This window comes from Ursus arctos, unplaced genomic scaffold, assembly GCF_023065955.2.
Source record: "Ursus arctos isolate Adak ecotype North America unplaced genomic scaffold, UrsArc2.0 scaffold_6, whole genome shotgun sequence".
Lineage (NCBI taxonomy): Eukaryota > Metazoa > Chordata > Mammalia > Carnivora > Ursidae > Ursus > Ursus arctos.
This window is the reverse complement of record NW_026623078.1, coordinates 6845414-6857040: the sequence shown is the minus strand read 5'-3', so window position 1 is coordinate 6857040 and position 11627 is coordinate 6845414. Positions and strand designations below refer to the sequence as shown.

The 11627-nt window shown below is 34.8% G+C and overlaps 1 pseudogene; it reads left to right on the top strand.

Moving 5' to 3' along the window:
* Positions 1-8856: 8856 nt before the first annotated feature.
* LOC113249210 (olfactory receptor 4K15-like) lies at positions 8857-9781 on the top strand (annotated as a pseudogene).
* Positions 9782-11627: the final 1846 nt, after the last annotated feature.

The following is an 11627-nucleotide window of genomic DNA, read 5'->3' as shown; positions in this document are numbered from 1 at the left end:
GTTCAACCTGCTTGAATTCCATTTCCACATGTGCAGAAGGCACCTACTTAAATCAATTTAGATTAAGATTTGGAGCCTCCACTCCCCTTTAGGAATATGTGGGGGCAATTGCACAATACTGCCAGGGTTCCATGGATCAAAGTTTGAAATGCCCTGGACTAGAAATCCCTCTGGCTGTTCCAGGTTTTTTATACTCTCATTTCTCTCCCTCTTAGTAACTTGCATGTAGACAATGAAGTCTGAATATCCAATCCCGGAAATTTTTATTCCCTTTATCCTTCTTTGTTGATACCCATTCTTGACTTCAGTAGCCATACAAGAAACTCGTGCAGTAGCTTCCAACTGCAACTACTCCCCTCCAGTGTTTTCTACACTCTACTTAGTTCCCCAACCACTGCCAGATACATATTGCTAAAACATATTCCCCTGGCACTGAAATGGTGAGTAGCATTGCATTTTCCAACAAATTAATTACAGAATCCTAAGACCTGTATTTAAGGTCCTCTAATATATGGTCCAACAAAACTCTGACATATGCTATAGTCTAGCCTAGTTAGAGCACTTGTTCTTTGATTACTTCTAATTTTCTTTATTCATGCCTTTGTTTATGTTAGTCTGTACCGTGTAATCTTCCATCACTCTCTCTGCTTTTCACAACATTATTTCTCACTTAAGGTCCTTTACAAACACATATTTTTGTTTTCTTCTGTCTCATTTTTATTTTCCTCATACTTCTCTTCCACCCTCCTTCTTCCTTTTCACTTCTTCCTTTCCTGATCTTTCCAACAAAATATAATCTCTCCCAATGTTCCACACATCATAATTTTTATATATGCATTATATGGATAGATTGATAATACATATATGTATATACATATATTTATAATATATACGGTCTTCTATTTGAATTTCATGTTCATTGTTTATTTTCTTCAATTGCCCTTAAAATTGCAAACAATTTACTGATAAGCAGTTTGTCTTACGCATTTTTGAATTATTTGTGTTTCTGCACATAGTAGATACTCAATTTTTAAAAAGATTTGTTAATTCAAGAGAGAGAAACTGAGCAAGCATGCATGATTGCATGAGTTGGAAGAGGGGCAGAGAGAGAGGGAATCCTCAAGCAGACTCCCCACAGAGCAAGGAGCCCAAAGTGGGGCTGATCCCATGATCCATGACATCATAACCTGAGCCGAGGAGTCAGATGCCCAACTGACTGAGCCACCCAGGAGTCCCACAGATACTCATTTTCTTTCTTTCTTTTTTTTTCTTTTTTTCTTTTCTTTCTTTCTTCCTTTCTTTTCCTTCCTTCCTTCCTTCCTTCCTTTCTTTCTTCTTTCTTTCTTTCTTTCCTTCTTTCTTTCTTTCTTTCTTTCTTTCTTTCTTTCTTTTCAAATTCTGAATTAAATTTAATTGGAGAATACAGACAAAAACAAGACATATTTGTTTGGCCTAAATGATTTATAGTTCTGCAATATCACAGTCTTTTGCTATACCTATCTTTACAGTAATTAGAATGTGGCTTATGGATGCCTGGGTGGCTCAGACAGTTAAATGCCTGCCTTCAGCTCAGGTCATGATCCCGGGGTCCTGGGATCGAGCCCCACATTGGGCTCCCTGCTCAACAGGAAGCCTGCTTCTCCCTCTCCCACTCCCCCTGCTTGTGTTCCCTCTCTTGCTGTCTCTCTCTGTGTCAAATAAATAAATAAAATCTTAAAAAAAAGAACGTGGCTGAAAACAATAGGTGTTTCACAAAAATATTAATAGTAGTGATTGGAACAGAACTGAACTTGCAGAGAGAATTAGTTACTTTATAAAAATAGTCCAATTAAAACACTCAGAAATCCTGCCTGTGGATAAATTTTCATAGAAAATGAATTCTACACCAGTTATACTAAGGTCTTAAAGTAACTAATGTATAGATATATTGGGAACATGATTTTCAGTAATGTGAATCCCTAGACAGACATATTTACTAGTCTCTAATATGAAAAGGCTTGTTAGCAATGGCCCCAGTGGGACAAAATTACACATCAAGGAGAAATACATTTTCACCTTTACTTCCTTTTAAATAAAATGTATAAAGCACAAGGAGTATTGCAAGCCATATGAAAAGAACCTATTTCATCATGATACCTCAGGTTATTCTTGTGGAACTTCTGAAATAAAAACAGTGGACAAATTCCAACCTCTCTTAGTGAGTCTGTAAGGTGACTAAGGAATGAGACATGTAAGTTTTAATACTTCTGCCACTTCAACTAGGTCTCTGCAAATGAACTATTTAATATAATTTTCTAGTTATACTGAAATGAGACTGACTTTGTGTCTCCATGTTTGAACTCCCTCTGAATGTTCTGAGTGAGTTCACTTTTCTGTATGGATTTCAACTTCAGACCCTCTTTAGCAGACTCAGCCACTGTCATCTCTAAGCTCACTTCCAGTTATATGGCACAGAACGTAGTGACACAGTTAATGGTCAATATGTTTGCTTAAATTCTATTGCTTCTTTATACACATAGGCACATATATAGTTTTTAGTTGTTGCACTGATTTCCATGCATATAGTTATGCCAACATACTATTATTAGAGTGCTTAGCATACAATTTTTACGGTGAAAATGTTGGCTTTGTCACTTGCTTGCTGCATTATTTGACTTGAGCTTTGGTAATGTAGGGATAGAGCTATACTTGAAGGGTTACTGTGTGCATTCTAGATTTTATATATACATAAAACATACATACTTTTTTGCTGAAGATTGTGTCCATGTATATAATCTGGTAGAATATATACTTAACATTTCTGTATCTATCTATCTATCTATATTTTTATCTACTTTCTTATAGACTTCTTAGCACATCATGAGTACACAAGAAATAGAAGCTAATTATCTCATCCAAAAATTACAGGAGTACATGTAACAATCCAATTATGCTCTGTATTTAATAGCTTCTAGATTTTTACGGACTTAGTGTTTGGGAAATGACTGAATCAAGCATATACATACATGCACACACATATGTGTAAACACACACAGAGAGAAAACATTTTAAGTAACTGGATGAAATCAAAAAAGTTTTCCAAGTAGAAAAATAGTGAAATTTTAAAAATGATTATATTTTGTTATTTCAGTTATTTTAATGGCATCTTTGGTTATTCTAATTAAAAATTTTTGATGAACAACTTATAAACACTGTGTGTGCACTGTGCAATTCTTAGTTTAGAGTCAACTAACTACAGAGATTATTCTGGGCTCTATTCTTTCAGAGATCCTATGGAACTTATAAAAAGGCTTCAGTGACTAGGCTGGTGGAGTAAAGTATCCATGATTTAGTGCTCAAAAAGAATCACCTACACACATAGAAATCTCAATCCAACTCATTTGCATTAAGAAAAGTTTGAAAGCCCATCTTCTCTATTGCATTTGCCTTTTAGCTTGCCTCTTACGAAACTTTTTTCCCTTCAAGGATTTTTAATAGTTTCTTTTACCTTTAATTTACCTAATAAACTTTGGGGCAGAAGGGTACACACATAATGTTTTTCCATAAGATTCCTATTAAGTTTATAGGGTACAGAGTTTACAGAATTCCTCAAAATTAAATAGTCAAGGCAGATATTTGAAATTAAGATTTGGTCTGGTTGGGGCGCCTGGGTGGCTCAGTCATTAAGCGTCTGCCTTTGGCTCAGGGTGTGATCCCAGAGTCCTAGGATCGAGCCCCACATAGGACTCCCTGCTCCACTGGGAGCCTGCTTCTTCCTCTCCCACTCCCCCTGCTTGTGCTCCTTCTCTCGCTGGCTGTCTCTCTCTCTCTGTCAAATAAATAAATAAAATATTAAAAAAAAAGATTTGGTCTGGTTGTTAGTTCTACAGCCTAAGCACTGTGGGTCTTTCTTACAAATTATAGGACTGAGGGATCCAGGAAGTCTATTTATATGAAAATGTTCTTGTGTTCCTTATCATTTATGAAACTCACCAAAATTAATAACTTACGATAATTTTTTGGTGTTGAAAGCTCTCCATTTAAAATGGATTCTTAAGTAAACAGTTCTAGCCCCAGCTCCAGAGATTTTCAATATCTCTATTTTTGCACTTATTTTCATACTATTTAACTACAAAATAGGAAGAATATGCTCGTGATATTAAGACAATGAATCAAATGGAGAGTTTTATCTTAGATCTTGGAGGCCCCATCAATGGTCAGCAAATTAGCAGAAATTGAGAATGAAAGAGAAGCAGTCTGAAAATGTTCTCCGTCCTTTTGTTTCCTTTTCCACTTTCCCTTCTTCCTTTTCTCTCTCATTCTGCCTCTTCTTTCATCCAAGTCATGGTTTCAAGATGACAGAAAGTAGGTTAGACTTTTAAAAGGATTTTTCATGTCTTGATGTCCACAATATCCAATCAATTGCTTATACTCAAATACTGCTGTGGCTTAGTTTGTCTATAACCAAGGACAGAATGTTAATGTAACAATTTATATTTAATCAGCCATTATTCTTCCAGCTAAAACTGTAATGTGTTCATTCACTCATGCATATAATTATTCACATAATCGTTTTTTAATGTTTACTAATTTGGGAACAATTTTTGTTGCCTTTTATAAACAGGCCCGTTGTGAAACACAGACAGGTTTAACTGTGATGAGGAAAAAAGGCTTGATTCATTTTCTTGTGGCGTTTACAATCAAATTCAATCACTTGAGAGGTTGAAATTCCAGCTTCCTTATCTTAAAATAAATACCAGCTAAATGAGGAGTAAAACAACTTTTTATTAAGATAATTTTTATTTTCAGTTGGTTGGTATTTGGTCCTCCCTGCGTAATAAATAAAGATGTCTGAGAGTGTCCTGTGATCAGCAGACTCTCAGGGATTTTAATTATTCTGTGGAAAGTCTTGTAGTAAGGCTTGGCTTATTTTAAGAGATTAAAGTTAGGGGTAATGTATTTCCAATTACAAGGAACTTGCAAAAGAGGTTAGCTTATTGAAAGGCTCCTTAGCCTGGTACGAAGGCCAGCTAGATGAGACAGAAATTTCAAGGAATTCAGAGGCATGCTGAGAACCCCACCCTTACTTTCCTTTAACCCTTCAGTGATAGTTGTAACTTCTATGATAAAATTTAATCTTCTTTAGTATAAGGCTCTGATTTCCACAGAAATGCCATCCTTCACAGCCACCCTACCCAACACTGGCACTCCCCTCTGTCCAATAATAGGCGGCATCTGAAGATGAGACCTTTCAAATTTTAACTCCTAATTACTCACTTAATATACTTCTGCCATAGCCATTAATGTTTAAATTTTTTGTTTAAATACTGAATTAAATAATTAATATGCCTTTTGATAAATTTTAAAAAACAATATAATTCATTATATGAAAACTTTTTAAGCAAGACACAAGGGCAAAACCATTTGGGAAAAAATTATAGATCTTAGTATGTTCATAAATTTAACTAATTTTATTGAAAATATAACAAATAAAAATAAAAAGAGTGAACTAAAATATTTGTGGAATATTTGTAAAAAATGGCAATACCTTAACACATAAAGTATATTTATATGTACATATTAAGAAGATGAAGAGTTCAATAGTAAAATGGGCAAAACCTTGGGTAGGGAATTGAGGAGTAAAAAAGTAGAAATGACCAACTCATGAATAAGTGTCAATTTCACTAATAATCATTAAATGCATTGAAATATAAGTAAGATACATTTTCCTGTGGCAAATAAATAAAAATAAAAGGTGTAATACACCATCTTGTCAATAAAGGGTGAAGTGAAGAACAGGCATTCTCATAGCACATTTTAGTGATATTAAGTTTTGGTATAGTAAGTCAAAATTTCTGAGTTCCAAAATTATAATGATGTCCTGAACAGTTATGCATAATCACAAAGTTTTAGCTAAATAAAAAGCAAGGTTATTATATGTTAATAACAGGGAAAACTGAAAACTTCCTCAAAATAAAAATACAAGTACATTAAAAAACTGGTATAAAAGTACTGTATTGACATGGGAAGTATTTATTATTAGTGGTAGGTTATAAAATGATATGCACTGTATATATAGGGATTTATATTTATATTAACAGTATCTCTGTGTGTTCCCATTAAAGATATCTTATTTCATCTTGTTACTTATTTTTCTAAATTTAAAAATAGAAATTTGTCAATTAAAAAGAACTTTGCTGTTTTTACAGATTAAAAAGATTATACGTTTACTGCAGAAAAGAAAAACTCAGCAAATACATAAATGGATAAGGAATAAAATTACTATATTCTCTCATCCAGAGATAACCAATACTTTACAGTAGGTCTTTAAAAGCTTCTCTAGGTATATGACAGTAATAAGAGATCTCCATACAGTTGGTTTTGCAAATGTGTTTCAGACCTGATAGTATTCTTCCTTAATTCCAGATAAAGAAAGAGAAGTTTGGACACTTAAGAATATTATTTTGTCTACTACAGGTTTCACTAGGTGTCTGCACAAAGGAACATGACGACCTTGTATTCTTAAGATGGAGTTAAAAAAAAAAAAAGGAGTAGTCAAAAGGAGAGAGACCACTGAGTTGGTAAACAAAAGTGTAGAGACAGAGGAACTACAGACAGATTTCACCATCTTGAACATTTTGCCCAAGGTGAGAAAGCCTCTTCCTGCCCTGCAAAGGCCTCTCAGCTTCTCTTCCAGAGATGGGAGTGCCACATGTAATAAGTTAACTGTGTACCTTTCACAAGACAGGCTTTTAAGAAATTTCACTCCAATCATGGAACATGGCATCAAAAACTGGGGATGTACTGTATGGTGACTAATATAACAAAATAAAAATTATTAAAAAAAAAAAAAAAGAACCGGGAATGACTCTACCTAGATTTGCTGAAGGTCAAATGAATTTGCATTAAAATGGAAAAAAAAAGAAATTTTATTCCAGAGAAACAGTCACCTACTTTTCTTAATTACTAGAATCTAAAGTAGGGTGTATGTACCCAAGTAAGTAAGCTGCTTGAGTTTGAGAAAAAATATTTAGAGTTCTCTACATTTATGAAATATCATTCTTTCTTAAATTTGTTATATTTTATAATGTACATAATATATTAGTGTAGTGATGTGTGCATATAATTTACAGGTAAATAAATACACGTGGTCATAACTATTGCTTTTAGAGGAGTAGAGTGAAAAACACAGGGACATCAACCTTTCTAAGGTAAGAGTTCTTATGTTGTGGTATTCAGATATTCTTTATTATGCATCCTACTTAATTTCTTCAGAATTTTCTTTAATAAATTAATTTTCATCATTTCAACTGCATAAACTACCATGGTAGAGCTATTTCTCAAAGAAAAGAATCAGAGACTTTTTTTAAAGACTTTTTTGGGAGAGAAAGAGAGAGGGAGAGGGAGAGGGTGAGAGTGGGTGCATGTGACTATGAGTGGAGATAGAGGCAGAGGGCAACAGAGATCTCAAGCAGACTCACCTGAGCTCCTGCTGAGGGCAGAACCTGACTCAGGGCTTGATCCCCACAAATCCTGAGATTGATCTGAGCTGAAATCAAAAGCCAGTTGCTTAACCGACTGAGCCACCCAGGTGCCCCAAGAATCAGAGCCTCTTAAAAAGAACTTTTTTTGAGTTTCCTACAACTACACAGGCATAATTAGTTTATAGAAGAAAATAAAAGCAGTTCTACTCTAGCTGATGTGAAACCAAAATTTTTGTATTTTGTATATTTGGATCAACAAGTATTATTGAACACCATCTATGAGTAATGTACTCTAGAAAAAAAGTCAAAGAGTGAATAAAATATAGTTTCCTTCAAAATCATAAAATGTGTTTATATAAACTGATAAAGAAGATATAGATTGATAGTATCAGCAAATATGGTATCCTTTTTCGAATTTGATGCTGACTGAGGATCACATTTTAAATTCACAGAAATTCAGAGTCAGTGGGTAGAAAAGAGCCATTATGCATTTACAAAGAATCTAAATTAGGAACTCTCTAATTAAAAAGATAAAAACATGATATTAATTATTAACTCACATAGTAACACACTTACATGTAAATAGACACCATTAACATGCTTGAAGTAACTGTTCTCTTAAGTAGGATGATTACATACTTTAATAATTTATGCAGTATATTAGTTTATACCTGCAAATATTTTCATCATTGAGGGAACAAAGACATAGTACCTAACATCTATTGAACATCTCTTATGGGCCAGGAACTATCCTAAGTAGTTCATCTATTTTAACTCTCTTCATTCTTACAATAATTTTTTGAGGCATATACTACTATTTCTCCTAATTCACAGAGGCAAAAACTGAAGCACAGAGAGTTTAATTAACTTCCCCAAGGTCACATCACTAGGAATCATAAGAAATAGCATTTGAAACCTGTCAGTACGACTAGACCTTAAGTTTCGTATTTACCGGGTATTTTACTTATTGATTTATTTATTTAGTATGTACATATTTGTTTTTTCAAAAACACAAACAAGAGGAAGAAACCAGAAGTAAGTGAAATTGATTACCTATAGGGAGTGATTTAAAATGAGATGGAAGCTATGGAAGGGAGATGACGCTATTATTGGCATGCCCTTAGTCATGGAAGTGATGTGTAAACTCGTGTTTTAAAACGTGACTATCATGCTGGGATTCAGAGATGAAAGCCAAGGGTATAGAGTCATTACAAAACAAATGATTGCGTAGAACATTTATCTGTTTGCTTACGAGGATCTAAATACATAAGTATGCTGAATGGAATTTGATACCCCAGGCTTAGCTCTGCTCATTCATGGTCACAAGAGGATAATGTTTTCTCCATTTCACTTGACAGGAACATTTCTGATCCCTTCTCACAAGTTTGAAATCATGGACCAAGGAAATAAATCAGAAGTGACTGAATTTATACTGCATGGTCTTTCAGGTTCTCGAGAGCTACAACTTTTCTATTTTGCATTTTTTACACTTTTCTATTTATCCGTTGTGCTGGGGAACCTCCTCATTGTGCTCACTGTTATCTCTGAACCTGCACTACACACACCCATGTACTTCCTACTCAGTAACCTCTCCTTCATTGATGTGTCTATCCACCTCTGCCACCCCCAAAATGATTCTTGATTTCCTTATGGAGCACAAGACCACCTCTTTTGATGGCTGTATGACCCAGATATTCTTTCTGCATGTCTTTGCTGGTGGTGAAATGATGCTTCTTGTGGCTATGGCTTACGACAGATATGTCGCCATATGTCGACCCCTGTACTATGCATCCATCATGAGTCTGTGCAAGTGCACAAGCCTTGTGGTGGGCTCCTGGCTCATCAGGGTTTTGCACTCACTAAGTCAGTTGGTCTTCACAGTAAACCTTCCATTCTGTGGTCCCAATAAAGTGGACAGTTACTACTGCGACCTTCCCCTGGTTATCAAACTTGCCTGCACCAATACCTTTACTCTTGAGGTACTGATGCTTTCAGACAGCAGTCTAATGGCCACGAGCTCCTTTGTGCTCTTGCTGGTCTCCTACACGCTCATCCTGGTTACCGGGTGACGGCGTTCTTCCGCAGGCATGGCCAAGGCAAGGGCCACCCTGAGTGCCCATATCACTGTGGTGACCCTCTTCTTTGGGTCCTGCATCTTCATTTATGCCTGGCCTTTTAGCAGTCTCCCAGTGGATATGGTTCTCTCCATATTTTATACTGTTTTCACCCCTCTTTTAAACCCCATGATCTACGCCTTAAGAAATAAGGAGGTAATATCAGCAATGCAAAAGCTAAGGAGTCGACAAGTGCGTTTCTGAAAGTCTCCCAGCTATTCCTTGTGATAAGTAACACCTATAATAAAAGCCAGGTTAGTGTACCTTACTCTGTCAACTACTGGTCTGTCTGAAATATCATAGCACCCATTTTCTTCCTCTTTCTAGCATTCTCTAACAGTAAGCAAACTATCTTAGATAACAGAATTGGACTTCCTATTTTTTGCTTATGAAACAATTCTTATTTTAGACTAAAATTATTTATATTAAGCTTTCTCTTTTACTATAAAATGTGTCTATCAAATCCATGCTTCTTTCAATCAACTTAATATGAAAATGTACAAAATACTAAAGTAATGTAAAATATTTAAATCATATTTTAATGTTTCAGGATAGTGATTGATTTGCAGTTATTCTCTGGTCACCATCTTATCTGGTATCACAAATTAGAGGTAGGGATTATCATAAATTTTACCATTTCTGGTTATATACCTTATTCTGTCTCTGTCTCTCTCTCTCTGTAAATGTATACAAACACCCACACTTATATTCTTTGCTATTCAAACTATTTCTATTTGAACTAAGAAACTAAATAGATTGGGATTTTTTTTTTTGCATATAGGGATAGTATTTTTTGCAATCTGAGCTCTCACAACAAATTATCCAAACATAGGCACCAAAGAGCAAACAGACTATATTGCGGAACTCATTATCCAAACTCAGAAACCAAGTACCATTCGTACATTTACATTAACCATGCTACAAATACTAAAACTTGAGCTGACAGTGTTTCTTTATATCAGTGTATTAAAGCTTAGAATTGACATTCAAAGTTCAATGACTACAATGCAAAAATGGATATTGCTCCCCGTATAAGTAGACCGTTTTCATCAATAGTGCTAAATATATGGTTTTGTTCTCTATATTCTCACCTATCTCTATGTAATTCATGCTCTCTAATCCATACCAACAAACAAAACATAATTCAGAATACATTTTTTCGAAGCTCTCTAAAAATGAGAATTCTTTTGACTTTTTAAAGGAAGACTACATTTTCACACTTACTTAATATTTAATTTTTACAGTCTAACCCCTCTGTCACCAATTAGAAGACCGAAAGTCATGCATCGTACAAGTTAAGTGAGTCGAGCACAATCATAATCAGCAAATCAGTCGAGCATAATCAAATCAGCATGTATCAGGAAATGATACAAAAACCCTTCAATTTCTAACTTCTAATACTTGAATGAAAAGCCATTCCCCAAAGGCAAAATATGGCTTTATGTGTAGAAGAAACGGTAGTGTGGAATAGGATTTAGTACCAAGTATGTTTTAAACAAGTTTTGACTCATTTTTCCCTTCATGACTTTACCACTCCACAAGTCTCTGTTGATTCCATTGAGAAACACAGAATTAAAAAAATAAACTAATATAGGACAGTGTCATATGATGGTGATGATGATGATAATGAGAAAGCCAAACATACTTAATGATCATAATGTAACATATAAATTGTACCATTATACCATCTCATTTGATTCTCACAAAATATCTGTACAGTAGAAAAATAAGATCATACCTCTAATACTGGCAATATTGAAATTTAGATAATTCTGAAACTCCTACAAAAATACTTATGAATTCTACTTTTTTAAATATTTTTATTATATTATGTTAGTCACCATACAGTACATCCCTGGTTTTTGACATAAAGATCGATGATTCATTAGCTGCATATAACACCCAGTGGACCATGCAATATGTGCCCTCCTTACTACCTACCCATCGCCAGCCTATCCCATTCCCCCACCTCTCTCCCCTCCAAAGCCCTCGTTTGTTTCTCAGAGTCCATAATCTCTCATGCTTCACTCCCCCTTCTGATTACCCCCTC